The sequence below is a fragment of the Lepidochelys olivacea genome, assembly GCF_965140295.1.
Source record: "Lepidochelys olivacea isolate rLepOli2 genome assembly, chromosome: 5".
Lineage (NCBI taxonomy): Eukaryota > Metazoa > Chordata > Testudines > Cheloniidae > Lepidochelys > Lepidochelys olivacea.
Genome location: NC_140415.1, coordinates 60,211,899 through 60,229,428, shown reverse-complemented (window position 1 = coordinate 60,229,428; position 17,530 = coordinate 60,211,899). Strand labels below are relative to the sequence as shown.

The window sequence follows — 17,530 nt, the reverse complement described above, 5'->3', positions numbered from 1 at the left end:
AATCACTGGGCCACATTTTGCTTATTTTGACTCCATGTAAGGTGAAGATTGGGACTCAAAGAATCTGCAAGGAATAAACCTCCCTCTCTTTCTCTCTCATACACAATATATTTTTTTGAGGAAATGTTTTTTGTCAATTTACTTTACAGAAAATTCAACTGTAGTATCCTGTTTTAAAAAATGATGATTACAATGCTTCAAATTTACCCCTTGCCCACCTTTATATCTAGTTTCTAATCCTCTAACAACCTTAATTAAAGTGCTCAGTAGTTTAAATTGTTATTAAACAGCTTTTATGGGATTATTTTTTATTCCTGATTATGTCATGAGTATAGATTATCAACCATTCTATTCATTTTAAAATTGTGATTTAGAGCATAATCCTAAAGAAGATGTTTATAACAATTTTAACTACTCCACTTTAATTAAGGGAGTAATAGGCTTAGAAATAAGATTTAAGGGGTGAGCAAGGGGTAACAGTCAAAGCTCTTTGAGTTTTAACATTAAGTGACTGGCCAGAATAGAAGGGGGACAGATCAAAAGTCAAGATAATCATTTCAAATATAAAATTCACTTTCCTTTGGTCCATCCTTTTCTCTCCCATGGCAATTGGTGTAGAGTTTGGTGAGATGTAGCAAATAAACAAGGAAAGGAAAAATTGATTGTAACATTTCAGTGGTCATAAAGGAAAAGGTGTGATACATGAAGGAATAAGGAAAAAACTGACCAAAATGTAGTGCAACTATGCCCAACATCATTGCATCTACTGCTGTGCTTGCATACAACAGAATGAATCTTATAGAACCAATGAGATTTCTTTGATCACCACTCTGTTGAACCCTATAATGAGTCACCTGCTTAGCGATTTTCAATGATTACTGCTATGTTTGTGATGTGCTGGGTATCCAACACTGTGTGTATGTCTTTCTATTGTCCACTGTGTTCCCTGCACATACATTACATGTTAGTGCTCTTCAGCATGGCATGAACTTTGCTAGGCTGTTCCTCTTACTGTTTCTATAGTTTTCATTGGTGATTCATTCAGTGCAATTTTGCTGAAAGATTCTTTGCTCCTGGCCATTCCCCTTCTGGCAACTTATGTGTGTTGTGTGGAGTACATGTGGAATCTCTATATTGTGCTGTGCTGTTCCTTAGCGTACTGGTTCTGCAAACAGGAACTTAATACTTTGGTATTTGTAACTGGTGCAAGTGGTTTACTATTTCTTTTCCTATTAGCTTATTGCAAACTTCTTTGCTTTGTGGCATGCAGCCAATATGCGCATAAGGTCTTTTGGCTGGATTATTGAAACTGGCCACTTTTGACCTCTTAATTTGTGTACTTTGAAGGAGTATACAAGGAAGTTACTCCTTGGACATGTATCTCCACAATTTCCCATTCTTCTCACCCTCTTTTCCTATTGTGCAGGGTCATGAGAATTCCCATGATGATGTACACCAAACAGCAAAAGTTAAATGTAAACAAAATGACTCAGGACGAACATTTGCTCACTTAAATATCCGAAAACACACCAAATTCTGCTCCCATTTGCATCTGTGTAAATCTGGAGCATCTCGATGGCTTTTACTGAGTTATTTTGGATTTGCACTGGTGTAGAAGAATAGAACTGGTATTACATGCCTGGTGCAGAAGATGCATCAAAGAGTAAAATTTTTTTTCCCAGTCTTCATTTCACACAAAGCGCTCCCAGTGACATCACTGGAGAATTCTGTATAGGGAATAAATGCAGAATATGAAATAGAAATTTACACTGCAGATACAAGAGAATTTTGCCTTAAATTTTTAATTTCTCTTACAATATATTCATAGTCAAGTTTATATAATTGATAGAAAAAGTGATGGAACTAGGCCATCTCAATACAGATTTAGTAATAGCTGGGTTTTAAAATGCTGTACATGTAGGGGTGGGTAACATTCCAGATATGTGGTGCCAGATCATTAGTGCTGATTCTCTGCACTAGTAGCTGAAAGGTGTCCTAAGCCATGAAAATCCCCAGAGCTATTATTAGTTATGCTAGTTAGATCAGCCTTTAGGCTACTCTAATTTGGGCCAGGATGAACCAGCACCTGGAAGATTGAGATTGCAGAGGGGGAAGACACAAATGTGTGGCAAAGTTTAGGTCCTGTACTAAACACAGCTCAGCCAAACCCAATGGTCAAGCCATGGGAAGGGGACAAGGAGTGCAAGGTACCTACAATTAGATGATAGACAAATGTAGCCCAGGACAGAGAATAAATACAAGACAGACAGTCCCAAGAAATCAAATTACATGTATTATCCTTGCCACTTTTGTTTCTTAAAATGTTCCAACTTTGGTTTGCAAGTTGGAACAACCTACATTAAGGCACTACGCAGAGTAGCCTAGATCACCCTAGGACTCACTGACATTGGTATGTCTGGGACATAGCTTTCTTAATGACACTTTTTTGGATACCAGAATATTTTGTCTTGGCTCTGAGAATTTTCCAGGTTGCACTTCATAATGATTCCAAGGGTCTGAAACACCATAGACTTCAAAGGGAGACAGAGAGAACAAGAGAGATGACATGGAACACAGCAACACTTGGGGTCCAAACAGAAGAACATAAAAATGCAATTTACTTTGATCAAAGAGACTAATAGTTCATATAAACATGAATTTTATGTCTGTTATTTAGTAGGTGAGAGCTTAATTTGTTTAGCTCTCTTTCCTCAAAGTTTAAAAATTTTAATTATTTTTTAATGAACAAAACAACCCCCCACCCCTGCAACCTAAGAAATTCTTATAGAGCATGAATAGAAATCAAAGTGTCATAACTTGGAATTCCCACAAAGTGTATACAAAGCTGAAAGCTGACTACATTAAGCTTTGTCAGAGATTTTCCAGAAACATCACCATATGTTTTTTGGAACTTTCATATTTGTCATTTAACTGACATGTGGTCTTTGCTGAGTGTGCCAAATCACTGAGGCCTGAATATCATTCAGTAATGTTAATTTTGTTTTCTGATTTCCAGTTCTTAAACAATTATTTTCCTGGCAATCATTCTAGCCCTGAGTATAAATAATACTTCAAGCGCTTTGTTGATATCCAGAAAATGTTGTATATCTACAGTGGGAGATTCTGGGATCTAATGGGAAAACCCTGCATATTATTAAGATGAGATGCTGATTTATTTCCTCTTACATGGGAAGAAGCACAGGGTAGTACCATGGCATATCCATTCACTAGATTCCTTCAAAAATAATGTGCTAAAATTTTGCAGAGCATTTTGAACCTGTGCATCCTACCAAGCACCTGGCAGATTTAAAATGGGATTTTCTGCAAAATAAATCTGTCTCAACACTCAGGGTACTGGATAATCCTCAAGTGGTTTTAGGAGTCAGGAGATGGGTAGGGAGATGGAAGGGATCTTGTTTGAGAAAAGGACGGACCAGGAACGGATAGGATTTCTAATGGGGATAGGCAGGGGAGAAGAACGAGAGACTCTTTTCTCCTGCCTCTGTTTGGATTCTAAAGACAGAGTATAATTGTATAGAAATTTCTAACAATAAATAAAAGGACATATTTTAAATTGTGAGTGTTGGTGGCACATTGGAAAGTGTAGCCCAGTATAAAACCCCCACATCTGCATGCGTCCCTGTCTGTTGGAATAATTACCTCATTAACACTAACAAATACTCCTATATTTAAGTTAGTCTGCAGGAGACTTTCTGCTAGGCCTGTAGATTTACTGCAAGTTCTGCTCCTAATTTTCTTGTTTGTATTACAATTCTGGTTCTGATCCCACTCTTTTTTTGATTCAAACAAACTATTTTTTCCTTCTCCAGCCCCGAACAAGAGGAAGGATACACCATATTGCCAATGATGCTGTTTACAAAGGAGTGAACTATGTTAGGGCATTTCTTCCAATATCTTATGCACACAAAAGAGGTCCAAATTCAAAGTTATGCCCCTTTACAACTACTTACAGATGTATAAAGGAACTTAAGCTGCAGTCGCTGACTCTTTCAGGAGCCACAAGATACAGTAGTGTAAAGCTGCAGACGATTCTGCTTTTATCTGCACATTCTCACACCTTTCTGTTAGTTGCTTTTGTTGCTAGGCTCCTTTCTACTTGTCTCTCTGGAGTGTGAGTTTCACCAGAGGCCCTAGGCTTTCCTACACTCAGATGCTGTGGGCCAAATTCGTAGGTGGTGGTGGTGTCAGTTACATGTTGGTAAGCGGGTGCGAGTCTAAGGGCCCCATTCTGCAGTTGATACTCACTCTAACAAACACCCCCATTGACAATAAGGGTTAAGAATATGGTTGAAGAATCAAGCCCTAAGGGACTACGTGTGCCTAGCTCTTACTCAGCCACAGAGTGGATTAACCCTGTCCCCCATTTAGTCAAATAAAGGCTGCTCAGGCTCCAACTCCAACTGCAGAATGAGAGCAGGGCTGCTAACCCCTGAGCAAGGGCAGTGGGGCAAGAATGAGGTGTGGGAGAAGCCTGGACTCTGTTCCCCTCTACTCGTCAACCAGAATAGTTGGTGGGCAAACAGGGCACTTATGTGCATCCGGAAAAGGGGTGAGGTAGTTTACTCCCTGCCAGAGCAAAGGGAGGAATGCGCCTCTCCTGCCTGTAGCTCCTGTTGGGATGGGCTTGCAGTTCTAAGCCCCCAAGTGTAAGTTGAAGTAATATACATGTTGATGGGGCTGGAGGAAAGTGCAAGTCACGAGGAATTGAATCCCCTCTCAACATGGCCCACTGCCTTCAGCAGCAGCTATGAACTGCAATACCCATTGTTAAAAGAGGAGGCCCAAAGGCCAAACACAAAAACGTATGCCCAGTTGCACACTTACATTCAGTGTGTAAGCTGGCCTCTCAGACATTGGTCCTATAAGCCTTATTTCAGCAATTACTGTTTCTTCAAGACATGTAGTCTCTGGAGGGATAACTTCTGTCATGTCTGAATTCCACTGTCCTTTTCCTTGCATTTCAGGGATGTAACGCAATACAGGACATTACCACACTCCTTTCTTCTTTGGAGGATTCTCCCCTCAAGACTTCAGTGCCACAGAGGGAAGGGTAATGTTTACTGATCTTCTACTATTAACACGTGTGTTAAAAAGGGATCAGAATTGATTATTTTCATCTTGACATGCAAAAAGCCACACTGTGCCCTGGGCTTGATCTCAGGGTATGAACTGACAATATCAGCAGAAGATGCAGAAGCAGCGGCTGTTTGGCTATCAGACATGGCAGGCACATAGTCTTCTAACACAAAGAAGCTGCTCTAGCAAGGTATACACACTATAGTCCCTATAGGAATAATAAAAGAGTTTCTCATGCATTTGACATCGTATTCACACACCACGTTCAACTCTGCACAGAAGCAGCTGAACATTATGTGCAACTTATGATTTTACTACTGTTCAGTGATCTACCCTCCCCCATGCCAAAGTTCTGGTGTGGAGGAAAGATACAAAAGGACTAATTTTAGCAAGTCAGATTACAAACCTAAATGTGAGACAAGGTGGGTGAGGTAATATCTTTTATTGGACCAACTTCTGCTGGTGAGAGAGGCAAGCTTTTGAGCTACATAATGTAATGTAGCTCGAAAGGTTGTCTCTCTCACCAACAGAAGTTGGTCCAATAAAAGATATTACCTCACCCACCTTGTCTCTGTAATATTCTGGGACCGACACAGCTACAGTATTGCATACAAGCCTAAATGTAAACATTTCCTAAATTAGGTCACTAGATCAGAAGCGGGAAGGATTTTAAAGAATCATCTTTAAATGTTTATGGAGCTATAAATATTGTAGAGTTAAAAGTTCTTCCCTCATTTTTACTCCATGCAACCCCACTGAAGTCAATAAAATGGCATGTAATGCACTACTGGATGTAGCTCAGCAGAACTGGCCAATACAAGACGTGTTGTTGTGTTGTTTACTGTTAACAAGAAAGAAAGGATTCAAGGGTCCATTGTGAACCAGAAGAGCACCAGCATTGACTCATTGTTTCTAGTTATTATTGTATTACTTTTCTCAAACAAACAAAACATCAAGCAATTGGCTCCTGGCTAGTGTCTCAGCAAAGCCTCAGGACTCAAATGAGCAACCCAACAAGTAAATGGCTAGTTCAAATGAAAATTATAACAGAGACAAAAATGTCAGCCTGGAAACTGAACTAATAAGGGAAAGAATTTGCATGAAGCTGCTGGCACAATTTTAAACTTTAGTAAGAATAAAAAGAGCAGAGCTGCAGAAATCAGCTTTTGAAGCTGAGGTAAACAAAAATCTACATTCATCTTTTCTTCATGCAAAGCAAATAAATGAAGATTTCTGAACAGTGATGGCGTCCAATATGACCTTGCATGTTAAAACTTAGGCAGGGTTTACAGCCCAAAGTGAATTCGGTGAAGAATGACAGCTTAGCAATCCAGCACCAGTTCCAACCAGTCAGATGTTGCTGCTTTTTGGCTTAACTACAGGAAGAGTCAGAAGCTCATGGTTTCTGTGACAACACAGGATCAGGTGACCGGGATATGTCTTTCCAAGCCGATCTGGAGAAATAAGTAGGCTGTTTGTAAACAGGACAGCTAAGTATTCTCTCACAAGATTTCAAGTTCACAAAGCATGAGGCAGCAGGGTGAGGAGTCAGAAGTGAAAGGTGATAAGCCATCTTGGGCCTGTTCTTCTGTAGAGCACTGGCTGCTGTTCAGACTGAGATCTTGGAAACAGTCCACTGACAGGCTTCTTGCCAGGGGATTTGTTACAGAGAGAGCATAGCTTAGTCAGGATTTTACTACAAAAATTGTCTTGATTCTTTTGCTCTCTTATTAAAGACACTCTCCCTTCCCCCACCTCCCCAGTTATTTAAAATATATCTGGATGAAACACACACATTCATTTCCCACAGACAACACATTCAAGGTGATTTGTTTTTTAGAGACAGAGGCTCAAAAACTATGAATTTATTGTGCAAAGTAATAATTGCAAAATATAGTGGCAAACTGCATTCCAGAAAAAGAATTAGAATATTCAAATAATTGAAAGGATTGAAAAAAAAGACTGGCTGCTATCTTGAGGCTACTGTGGATGATTTAGGAGGTTATATATCTCTGTTCCACCTACACCACCAGAGGCAACATAAGATATTGTAATTAATGGACCCACCTACTGTCATTCCTGTACTGGGTGGTAAGACCTGGTGTGTATTGAAGTGCAGGAAGAGCTTTGCATAGCAAAAGTTGATATGTCCTTTTAGAGTTGTTTTTTGGCTTAGAAATACATCAACAAATTCATTGACCCTGATCTCTGGGCCTGGCCCAGGCCCGATGAGGTGAGCATCGGAGGTATAAAGGTGTAGTCACCTTTGTTCTCCTGTGATCCCTCGGGTTGCTTTAATTCATGTCAGCAGTAACACCCTCAAGGGGTGGATAGGTGGAGCATTCCAGCCACACCTCCAGCATACCCCCTAATCCCCTTCACTGGCAAGACTGGGAGCTACACCATCTTTAATGTAACTCAGTGATTCCCCTACTGGTTTGGCTGTTTAAGGGATGGCCTCAATCCTGCAAAGATGAAAGAGCCCAGAGCTCGGGCTCCAACCTGAGCCCAAATGTCTACTGTGCGATTTTTAGCCCTGCAGCTCAAGCCTTGTGAGCCCAAGTCAGCTGATCTGGGCCAGCTGCAGGTCTTTTATCCCTGTGTAGACTTCTGTGATACCAAAACAGCAGAAAGGGGCCATAGCAGGTCTCAGGATAGAGCCCTCTGAACACAGCCTTATTTGCTTTGCTGGTATGTCAGGGGTGCAATCAGGGTCTTTATAAATACCTAGCTCTTGGCTGCTGCGGAATAATTTGCATCACTGACGCATGTGCCCCATTAGGAAGTACTCTAGTAGATTAAAGTCTCCAGGATAGTTGAGATTGTGGTTAATTATGGAAAAAATAAAGATATGTGCTTGTACATCTTGTAAGTAACACTCCTAGTAGTAATGCTCTAATTCATAGGCATAGCACCATTAGAAAGGGGTAGAGCTTATTAAATTGAAGTTATTCAGTGATTTTTCTACATATCTACCATGGAAGAATTGTGGACTGAGCAGAAAATTGGAATTCAGGTGCTCCCAAGATCCATTTCTGGCTCGAACAGAGACTCTGAAGCTTTGGCAAGTCCTCCTGGCTCCATCTCCACTAGGGCAAATTTCCTAAGAATTTCCCTCCATTGCGAACACCAATATTAGCGATTTTGAGAGCCTTGGTGTAGCTAGGATGCCAGCTGCTGCATGCACGCACTTAAACACAAGGAATTTAACCTTGCTTTGGAACAGGCTTAATCTTATGCAGATAGGGGCTTACACCCGTTTTACTAAGACACAGAGTTTAATAATACTTCCCTCCCTCTGAGGAGTGAAGTGATTTAATATTCGTAAGATGCTTTGAAGATTAAAGTGCTACATGTTATTACAAGTGCAAAGAATGTATTTTTTTCCTTACCACCCATCTTTTCCATTCAAGTTATTTCTGTCAAAGGAACTCAGTTTCACCATGGGGGGGGGGGGAAATAAAAATCACAGAGAAAGGGATGGGCAGCCTTGGTTCAGATATGTAAAACATGAATATTAAGCCAATAAATATATTTTCCTTATGGAACAATGAATTTTATTTTGATTTTTAAACAGAGCTGTGCAGAGACCATCCAGTTCACTGACTACTCCATGGAACTCAAGAACAATGTTCATTAGAAAGGATAAAGGGAAGCAATCTGTAGCCTCCTCTCTCCCCCCTACCCCCTGCAGTTTCTCATCTCAACAGGCATACAGGTAAACATATTCTTTTTTGTATGACAACATATCTCCAAGATAATCACAAATTGTATTTCTTAGTTGCTGTTAACCTTACTTTATTCTTAATCTTTCCAATCGGGACAGGAAAAATACCAGTCTTCTTATTTAAAAAACTAAAACAAAACTGGAAGAAAAGATTAGGATACTGCAAGATTAGATCAGTCTACATAGATAATATATCATATATAGAGCTGTGCCACTCAGTAGGTGCGTAATGGGAATGGTAATCACCAGGGTAATCCTTAGGAGGGTGCAGGGCCCGGGGAGGAAGTGACAAATCCATCACGTCTGGGACCAACCGCACCTGGTGCCGCTCAATTGTACCGGCAGCCACGGGGCAACCCAAAGTGCGGGGCCCGGAGAGGTTGCCCCAATTTGCCATACCCAAGAGACATCTCTGGTAATCACTATCTTCTGAAGCACTGGGTATTAGCCACTGCTGGAACTGTGTTACCATTCTTGATGGACCAATATATTGATTTGGTATGGAAAATTCTAAGGACCTATTATCTTTAAAGGAGAACAGAAGATCAAAGGACTATAGCACCAGCAGTGAGGCTAAAATTCTAGGAGAATGCAAAGATTTTTGGGATATGTGTTTATATGGCCCCCTACCACTGTTGCCTGGGAGTGCTACACAAACCTTAGGGAATGTTCACTGCCCAGCACAGTGTACGTGTGTGATGTACATTGCACCCTGTTAATTACTACAGTCTACCAGCATGCACTGTTTTCTTTTTTGCCTCTCAGTGTGGCTGTGGTTTACAAAAATGATTAGAGGTACAGAGACTTCTATATGAGGAAAGACAGAGGAGATTGGCTGATCTCCTCTCTAAACTGAGCAGTCCCAAAGAGGAAATGATAGAAGTATACAAGATAGTGAATAGTATTGAGAAGGCAAGTCTGGCTCTCATATTTACCCACACAAGATGTCATTTAATGAAACAGAAAGGTAACAAATTTAAAACAGATAACAGGAAATATACACATACAGCACAATTAACCTGTTGAACTCATTGCTACGAGATATAACAGATACCAAGAGATTAGTAGGATTCAAAAAAAGGATTAGACATTTATATGGGAAATTAAAACCACCCACAGTTACATTAGATAGGACATGACTTCTCAAACTCTGATAGAATAGACTACATTTTAATGAAGAGTGTCATGGACCAACTTACCTCCTATTTAGATCACACAAAGCATCTCCTCCCCCAATATGTGACCTGTACATATCATCCCTGTGGCAAGCTAAAACGATAGCTAAAATGTCGTGTAATGTAAATGTAAATGTAAAATACTTTTGTATTGCCACTATTCCATGCAAGCAATTCTAAAATTGTATAAATGTACAAAAGTATATACAGTATTTTCATTAAATTGAGTGGCTGTAAGTGAGAAGGAGCAACACCGTGTGACCAGCCGACTCCCAAAGGTCCTCAGACCACTTTTTGGGAGCCCTTTAGATAAGGTATAATATACATCAGTTAGTAATTGGCCTACTCCCTGAAATATGTTCGTATCTGGAGAGAGACTCCCCAAACTAACCAAATTTTTTAGAAGTGGCCTCTATTTCTATGGACCTAGTTTTGCACCAACAATTAATTTTGGGGGTAGATGGTAGCAAGTAGAGTTCTACCAACCTCTCTGTGTGAGCAAGCCAGGTAGGTAGCTGTCCAATAGTTGCTACCATTTCCATCCCCAATTAATTACATGGTTCAAAATTGTGCCCACAAAATTAGAGGGCACTTCTGGGAATTAAGCCTGGTAAGGACAGTCTTTACCAACTGTATTCCTGGTGCTGTACAGCCGAAGAAGAAATGTGTGTAGTATGCATTTCCATTTAGAAAACATTTGGGACTCTAGGACAAAAGATACCTTAATAATGCAAGATATCTAATAAGATCTGGAGCAAGTTACACTCAGGAAAAATGTGTTTCCTGGTCCACTTCTTTTAAACACTAATGTATGAATATCTAGTGTGTAGAACTAAAAACCTCCCAAATAGAGTGAAACAACACCCTGGGTTGGCGATCTGCAAAGACAGGCATGCCTTTTCCTCATGCTTTTTGGACAATTAGTTTAACTTAATAGAGTAACTACTTTGTATGAAGATTTGTTAGTCCACTTTTTCTCTGTATGTCTCAAATCAGAGAGCAAAACTAAGGCCATCAGTAGAGCATGGAGGAGAAGAAAATGTCATGCTTCAAGTTTGTGGGTGAAGTCATTAGCTCTTGCAAGAGAAATAGAGAACCCTGAACTCTAGTAAATAAGGAGGGACTGATTTTCAAATATTTTGTTTTTCATTATGGTTTTTGGGTTGTTTTTGGTCTATATGGACCATAAAAGTTAAAAATGGAATAGATCTGTTAAATCATGTAAATGTATGAGTTAGTCCCTGGCTGTGATGTATCACTCATAAGACTGAGATTAGATTAAAACTTAAATTGCTTCTTGTCCTGTGGTTGCCTCTTCCTGACCTCTACCAAATAAAAATCACAGTCTCTTCTATTTCCCAAGAAATGGTGTGAACTCTATTCTGCCTCCCAAGAAATGGAGAACTCCTTCTCTCCCCTGAATATGACACCATTTCTCACCCACCTGCTCTCTGTAGTTTGTGCTAGTTTTCTATCTGCATCCTCAACCATTTTCCCCCCCAAGAGAAGGAGATGTGAATGCTTTCTGTTTCCTCCTGTTTGTCCTATGGGATGGAGGCATTATGTGCATCCACTCAGAAGGAAGTTGTTTGAACAGCTCCCATTGTCCCCTGGGAGAGGGGACTCCAATCTCAACAACCCCTTTAACTGCAAACTTTGTCCCCAGTGGATCCCTCTGCAATTTTATCCTTCAAACACTTTACCCTGTCTCTTCTCTATCCCTGAGGATGTTCATTCTTTGACTCCCACCCAAACTCCAGCCTTGTGTCTCTTCTATGTCTGTCCCTAGGAGTCCATCTGTGTAAGTGTCTGTTAGTTGAAATCCTTTTTTCTTAGGGATATAATAGGGTAACTTACCCCCATTCCTCTCACTCAGATACCCAAAGCTATTCACCAATTGAATCTTTCTTCCCCAGGGAAGTCTTTCCCCAGATACCTCTCTGCCTATCCCATCTTTGCCTTGCTCCTTCTGGATCTCTCTGGATTCATACTGTGCTGCTCCATGTAGCCCTGTAGACTAAGAATTCATCTGAACCTTCTTGGGTGATGGGAAGCTGCCTCCAGCTCTTACTTGGAATACAAGACCCTGTGCTCCATGCTACCCAACCCAAATGCTTCTCCAGTCCCTGCTGTTACCAAGAAGGGATGATGTTGAGTCAGTGCGAGGAGACCAAACACAATAATAGGCCTGCAATATATCTATTCTATTATTGGTTTGGGAACTTAAACAGAGTTTTATTTACAGTCTTGCTATGTCTTTCAAAAAAAATTTCCAGTTTACTTTTAGAGTCAGAAAACCACAAAACCTTGTCCCCACATGCAGAGTAACTACCACATGATCTTTACCTGAGGACTGCATGGTCCTTTGAGGTTCCAAGTGCCCTCAATGCTCACTGAAGCAAATGGGAGCTGAGGATGCTCAGCACTTCATGTGATCAAGACTGTAGAAAGGCTCTCAGTTAAATCCTGATTTTACTAGTACAAATACATCAACTGTATTTAGTCATCAATGAGGACTAATAATTCCAGAGCCATTTTCTTTGCTCTTGGTTTATAATTTGTAAATGTTACTTTATTACTGTTTTACAAAAGTAATAAGCAGTTTTGCAAGAAGGCTTCGTTTTGGCAAATTAAACTTGCAGTGGGATTTCTAATGCAGGCATTCATCCTGTGGGATTACACATCATCGTTTTGTGGAATTATTTCTGACATTTCATCCGTCATCCAGTCAGAATAACTAAACAAACTAATGCTGTTCTCCTTTACTCAAAGAGCAACTTTTCAAGAGCCTTCCCACGGAAAAAATATAATGATTATTGCTATCAAATTATGCTTCCAGAAGCAGAAAGGAAAAAAATTCTACATAAGTAAGGCAAAAGAGTTATTGCACACCAATAATGTACCTTGGGAATCATTTAAAAAAATATAGCAGGCCAGATCTTTAGCCAGCGAAAACTGGCAATGGAGATATGCCAGTTTACACCAGCTAAAGATTAAGTCAATGGCACCTAGGATTTGGACCCACTCTCATTGAAGTCAATGGCAAAATTCCCATTGAATTAAATAGGGGCAGGATGGGACCCCAAATGACTACTTTTTCTCTTTTGTTTAAACAAATTCTATTTTTAAACCATGAAAGAGATAAATAGGTTATCAACAGAGCTTCTCATACTCTGTATTTACCAGGCCTTTCTTAAAATATAGAATACATGTCTTGGAGGCCAACTTGTTTATTTCAACCATGTCACTCCAGGAAAAATATGATCTAAACTACATTAGCTGTGATGTTTAAATACCATAGCACCAGTGAATGAAAAGCGCAGTGTAGCTCATTACTAGTGTATAATGCCTTCTTAATCTATATTAAAAGAACATACATCCAATAGGCCTCAGATTGGTTTCCCCACTCTGTAGAGATCTCGAAGGATATATATTGCAATTACAGGAGTTATTTTTTGCCCTTTAATCACTAATATAATGTGCTTTGAAGTAATGTGGTCTCACACTGAAATATACAATCAGACACCTAAACTAACAGAAAAGGTAAAACCATCACAAAAGAGAATTTGGAGATGGAAGTATATAATCAGATAAATGAGAAGAAAGTTTTGAAAAGGATTGCAGAGGACTAATAGGAGATATTACTAGTGTGTTTCTTACTTCATTGTTGTTTTCTTTTAGTAAAAGTTCTATCAGCTGGGGAGAGTTGCTCTCTGCTTTGAAGTTAGCTCTTGTTTCTCTGAAATCAGATTCCTTATTCCCAGGGCTCCACTCTGAAATGCCAGCACAAACATACACCAGCAGCTGCACAGAGCTTTAAAGAGTTAGCAAGAAGCTATCAAAAAATTACTTATTCCATTTTAGATCCATGTCCATGATTTTTACTTAGTAGGTTTGAAGTTTGGGGAACGGGTAGAAAAAAAAAAGTCAGACAGTAAATAAGTAGTTTGAAAACGTATGCCCATGTAGAATAAAAAGTGAAATGCATCTACATTTAATTAGAAAGATAATATCCATAGGTGAGAAGAACAAGATAAATCCCACCCCTCCACTACTGACACACATTGTGAATAAAGCTGTGTAGAATGTTCCGGATTAGATCTTCATCATGACGGATATACGGTTTTTGCATACTGAGCCAGTGCCAGCCTTCTTTCTATAGCCTAATCAGGCAAGCAGGTGCAAGTCCAGCCATTTCTGCATTTTGACAGCACTGTGGGTAGTTAGGGACCAGATTCATCCATGGTGAATCTTTAAAGTCAATAGAGCTATACTGTAGATGAATTTGGTCCATAGGATTGGATGAATGAAGGAGCTAAATTTGAAATTCTTGGATTGCTCCCAAAATCTTTTTTCATTGAACCAGAATTGACTCAGACTTTATGGTCAGAAGGGACCATCATGATCATCTAGTCTGACCTCCTGCACATTGCAGGCCACAGAATCTCACCCACCCATTCCTGAAATCGACCCCTAACCTCTGGCTGAGTTACTGAAGTCCTCAAAAATGGTTTAAAGACTTCAAGTTACTGAAAATTCACCATTTACATTAGTTTAAACCTGCAAGTGACCCATGCCCTATACTGCAGAGGAAGGCAACCCCCGTCCAGGGTCCCTGTCAGTCGTACCTGGGGGAAAATTCCTTCCGACCCCAAATATGATGATCAGTTAGACTCTGAGCATGTGGGCAAGACCCACCAAGCAGATACCTGGGAAAGAATTCTCTATTGTAACTCAGAGCTCTCCCCATTTAGTGTCCCATATCCAGTTGTTGGGGATTTTTGCTACTGGCAGTTGCCTATGGGCCAAATGCCATTGTTGTCAGTCCCATCATACCATCCCCTCCATACATTTATCAAGCTCAGTCTTGAAGCCAGTTAGGTTTTTTGCCCTCACTTGGAAGGCTGTTCCAGAACTTCACTCCTCTGATGGTTAGAAACCTTCATCTAATTTTGAGCCTAAACTTGTAGATGGCCAGTTTATATCCATTTGTTCTTGTGTTAACATGGGCGCTTAAATAACTCTTCTACCTCCCTGGTATTTATCCCTCTTATGTATTTATAGAGAGCAATCATATCTCCCCTGAGCCTTCTTTTGGTTAGGCTAACCAAGGCAAGCTGTTTGAGTCTCCTCTTATAAGCTAGGTTTTCCATTCCTCAGACCATTTTGGTGGCCTTTCTCTGTGCCTGTTCCAGTTTGAATACATCTTTCTTAAACATGGGAGACCAGAAATGCACACTGTATTCCAGGTGAGGTCTCACCAGTGCCTTGTATAATGGTACTAACGCTTCCCTGTCTCTGCTGGAAATACCTGACCTGAGGCCAGGGGAGCTGGAACAATGTTTATAATCGGGGTGCTGAATGCAGAAACTATATTACTTCAAGCCAGGGGGTGCACCAGCACCCCCACCATCCCTAGTTTCAGCACCTATGCCTGATGCATCCCAAGACTGCATTAGCTTTTTTGATGGCCATATCACATTGGGGGCTCATAGTCATCCTGTGATCAACCAGTACACCTAGGTCTTTCTCCTCCTCTGTCACTTCCAACTGATAAGCCCCCAGCATATAGCAAAAATTCTTATTGTTAGTCCCTAAATGCATGACCTTGCACTATTAAATTTCATCCCATTTCTATTTCTGCAGTTTACAAGGTCATCCAGGATCTTCTTGTGAGATATTCTGGTTCTCCTCAGTATTGGCAACACCTCCCAAAATTGTACTGATTTCGAACATTTTGTGTGTGAAAATGTGTTTGGATTTTAAATGTGTATATATCTGTTTGGCTTAGGTATATGTACATGAAAAACCATTAAAAAAAGTCACAAAAAATAAACCAGCAGGATCTGAACGGTCTTTACCCAGGATGTCTCTCCATGTCCACGTTAATAAATAATGCTCCACATTGCCCCAAACATACTTTCCATAACTCATCCCTTAGCAAAAGCCATGAAGAACAGATCGGCCTTGCTGTTTTCCCTGAATGTGTCCTAAAGACCAATAGCTCTCTTGAACTATGCATGCTCTTCATGTAACATTAAGATATCACAGGAGAACAAAGACACAGATGTGATTTCTATGACAAGTAATTTAGAAGTCTCAGGTATCAGCTTTAAGACATCTTTTATTTCCAAACCTTAACCCCCCTAAATGGAATTTAAGAGTATTTTGTAAGTTTTTCCTAGACAAAAACTATCCCATCCCCCTCTTCAGTGGAGTCACGACTTTTCACATGTACATTTATAGATGCTTGACTGTCACTGAACACAGAACTTTATGATATGTTCATATGTGGCAAGTGTGAAACTGTAGGCTGGCTAACTGCCCCACAGTTTTGGTCTGGGGGAATTAAGTAAAAAACCCCTCCCCCTGTCAAAAACAAATAAACAAACAAAACAACGAGATGCCTTGAGTCTTATTTCCAGGTGACCATTGGGAGTGCCTGATTTCATTACCACCAAGTCCAATATCCCTGTGAGAAAGATCACTTGAACTATTCAATTGATTTATAACCCAACACCTCATCTGTCCTGCTTTATTAGCCAACATATACGTGCATGCAAATGATTAAATGTGTCCATTGCTAGAATGTCAGAAAATTATGCTGCAGAAGAAAGAGAATTTTAGGCCACCACAGCATGAGCTCGATCCTGCAATCCTTTCACAAGTGACCACTCCTATGGGTTGAGTCTGCAATGAAAACTTTTAGCAATTCTCCCACTAATGGCCTAACCAATGGCACCCAAATGTTACTGGTTCATGTACCACCTACTTAAAAATGGTTATGAAATGAATGGATGGAACATCAAGGTCACGTACCACAGTTGGACACATACCACAGTCTGGGAATCTTCAGGTTCCAGACCAATGCAACTCCACTGGTGAAAAACATAGAATATTAGGGTTGGAAGAGACCTCAGGAGGTCATCTAGTCCAGTCCCTTTCCAAAGCAGGACGAACACCAACTAAATCATCCCATCCAGGGCTTTGTCAAGCCAGGCCTTAAAAACCTCTAAGGATGGAGATTCCACCTCCCTAGGTAACCCATTCCAGTGCTTCACCACCCTCCTAGTGAAATACTGTTTCCTACTATCCAACCTAGACCGCCCCCACTGCAACTTGAGACCATTGCTTTTTGTTCTGTCATCTGCCACCACTGAGCACAGCCTACCTCCATCCTTCTTGGAACCCCCTTTAGGTAGTTGAAGGCTGCTATCAAATCTCCCCTCACTCTTCTCTTCTTTAGACTAAATAACCCCAGTTCCCTCAGCCTCTCCTCGTAAGTCATGTGCCCAGCCCCCTAATCATTTTTGTTGCCCTCCGCTGGACTCTCTCCAATTTGTTCACATCCCTTCTGTAGTGAGGGGAGACCAAAACTGGACACAATACTCCAGGTGTAGCTCACTAGTGCCAAATAAAGGGGAATAATCACTTCCCTCGATCTGCTGGCAGTGCTCCTACTAATACAGTCCAATATGCCGTTGGCCTTCTTGGCAACAAGGGCACACTGTTGACTCATATTCAGCTTCTC

The 17,530-nt window shown here is 40.5% G+C and overlaps 1 long non-coding RNA gene across 10 annotated transcripts in view; it reads left to right on the top strand.

Annotated features, from left to right (window-relative positions):
* The window catches only part of LOC311520544, a 95,244-nt gene that overhangs the window by 26,469 nt on the left and 51,245 nt on the right, over positions 1-17,530 (top strand). For all 10 annotated transcript variants that reach the window (XR_014711628.1, XR_014711629.1, XR_014711630.1 and 7 more), the window contains exons 3-4: positions 4,986-5,071; positions 8,675-8,815. This is a non-coding gene — a long non-coding RNA (uncharacterized lncRNA). The remainder of the gene's footprint in view (positions 1-4,985; positions 5,072-8,674; positions 8,816-17,530) is intronic.